General features: G+C 53.8%; 1 protein-coding gene across 1 annotated transcript in view; it reads right to left on the reverse strand.

Annotated features, from left to right (window-relative positions):
- The window catches only part of IRF8 (interferon regulatory factor 8), a 12,314-nt gene that overhangs the window by 9,727 nt on the left and 235 nt on the right, over positions 1-2,352 (reverse strand). The gene's annotated exons all lie outside the window — the stretch shown is intronic.

Genomic DNA, 2,352 nt, shown 5'->3' on the forward strand with positions numbered 1-2,352 from the left:
GGTGGGTCTCCCCAGTCCAGCACCAGTTACACACCAGTGTGCCCAGTCCGGATCGGTCCATCCCCAGAGCCGGACCAGCCTCTCCCCAGTCCCAAACCGGTGTCCCCCATCCCAGATCGGTCCATCCCCGGTCCCACACCAGTCTCCCCAGTCCCAGATCGGTCCATCTCCCCAGTCCCAGATCAATCTCTCCGCAGTCCCAGATTGGTTCAGACCCAGACCAGTCTCCCCAGTCCCAGATGGGTCCATCACCAGTCCCACCACCAGTCTCCTGAGTTCCAGATTGGTCTATCCCCGGTCCCAGACCAGTGTCTCCCCAGTCCCAGATCGGTCCAGACCCAGAACAGTGTCCCCAGTCCCAGACTGATCCAGACCCAGACCAGGGTCCCCAATCCCAGATTGGTCCATCCCCAGTCCCAGATCAGTCTCTCCCTAGTCCCAGACTGGTCCAGACCCAGATCAGTCCCTCCCCAGTCCCAGACTGGTTCAGACCCAGACCAGTGTCCCCAGTCCCAGATCAGTCCATCCCTGGGCAGTTGCCTCCCGGATCAGCCCCAGGTCCCGGATCGTTCCCTCCCTGGCTTCCCTGGCACCGCCAGTCGTCCCCCAGCTGGGACCAGTAGCCCCAGTCCAGCCCAAGCGTACCCAGCTGGGGCCACTGGCCGAAGCAGAGTGTAAAGGACCATCTGCAGCCTGATTTCAGAGGGCTTTTTTGGGATTACCAGATTACACACACATTTCTTGGAAGAAAACCATAATTACTCCCATGTGGGTAATACAGAGAAATGGGAAATGTATGGAACTGCACAGATGGTATAATAAAAATAATGATCTAAGGTACACAACCTTTACTGTCATTTCTAATAAATAACGGCTGTAATAGCCCTTGTTTTTAAACACCCGACTGATCCTAATCAGATCCCCCCTGTGAGATTTGGGGGGAGCCAAAAACCCCTTTTGCAATCACATGTGGTTAGGAGGGTTATTTATTTTTTTTTTTTTTCCCCCAGTCCCAGATCAGTCCATCTCCCCAGTCCCAGATCAGTCCATCTCCCCAGTCCCAGAGCGGTCCAAACCCGGACCAGTGTCCCCAGTCCCACATGGGTCCATCGCCAGTCCCACACCAGTCTCCTGAGTCCCAGATTGGTCCCACACCAGTCTCTCCACAGTCCCACATCGGCCCGTCCCCAGTCCCAGATCTATCTCTCCGCAGTCCCAGATTGGTTCAGACCCAGACCAGTCTCCCCAGTCCCAGATGGGTCCATCACCAGTCCCACACCAGTCTCCTGAGTCCCAGGTTGGTCCATCACCAGTCCCAGATTGGTCCAGACCCAGACCCAGACCAGTCCTCCCACAGTCCTAGATTGGTCCATCCCCAGTCCCAGACCAGTGTTTCCCCAGTCCCAGACTGATTCAGACCCAGACCAGGGTCCCCAGTCCCAGATTGGTCCATCCCCAGTCCCAGATCAGTCTCTGCTTAGTCCCAGACTGGTTCAGACCCAGACCAGTCCCTCCCCAGTCCCAGACTGGTTCAGCCCCAGACCAGTGTCCCCAATCCCAGATCAGCCCATCCCTGGGCAGTTGCCTCCCGGATCAGCCCCAGGTCCCGGATCGTTCCCTCCCTGGCTGCCCCGGCACCACCAGTCATCCCCCAGCTGGGACCAGTAGCCCCAGTCCAGCCCAAGCATACCCAGCTGGGGCCACTGGCCGAAGCAGAGCGTAAAGGACCATCTGCAGCCTGATTTCAGAGGGCTTTTTTGGGATTACCAGATTACACACACATTTCTTGGAAGAAAACCATAATTACTCCCATGTGGGTAATACAGAGAAATGGGAAATGTATGGAACTGCACAGATGGTATAATAAAAATAATGATCTAAGGTACACAACCTTTATTGTCATTTCTAATAAATAACGGCTGTAATAGCCCTTGTTTTTAAACACCCGACTGATCCTAATCAGATCCCCCCTGTGAGATTTGGGGGGAGCCAAAAACCCCTTTTGCAATCACATGTGGTTAGGAGGGTTATTTATTTTTTTTTTTTTTCTTAACTAAGAAACAAGTTACGGTTTGCAGGGGGAGTTTGCATCGCCATCCCCTGTGACACCAATCCTGCCTTCCGACACCAGGCAGAGACCTCCTCAGTAAAAAATAGTTGCTTTTGTATAAATTCTGGCAAATTCAGGATATTTTAAAGGGGCTTCGTAAAATCAAGCCTCTCCATCCTCTCTACGAGCTAATTGCGACCCTGCTACCCAGTGATCCCATCACCTCTGGCGTCATTTTGTCTCCTTAAGGTCATGGGCAGCCTGGAAAGGTGACATCTCAGTTCTCTGGGGTGACTGGGATT

Source organism: Calidris pugnax, unplaced genomic scaffold (genome assembly GCF_001431845.1).
Source record: "Calidris pugnax isolate Ruff unplaced genomic scaffold, ASM143184v1 scaffold28, whole genome shotgun sequence".
In the NCBI taxonomy this organism is placed as follows: domain Eukaryota; kingdom Metazoa; phylum Chordata; class Aves; order Charadriiformes; family Scolopacidae; genus Calidris; species Calidris pugnax.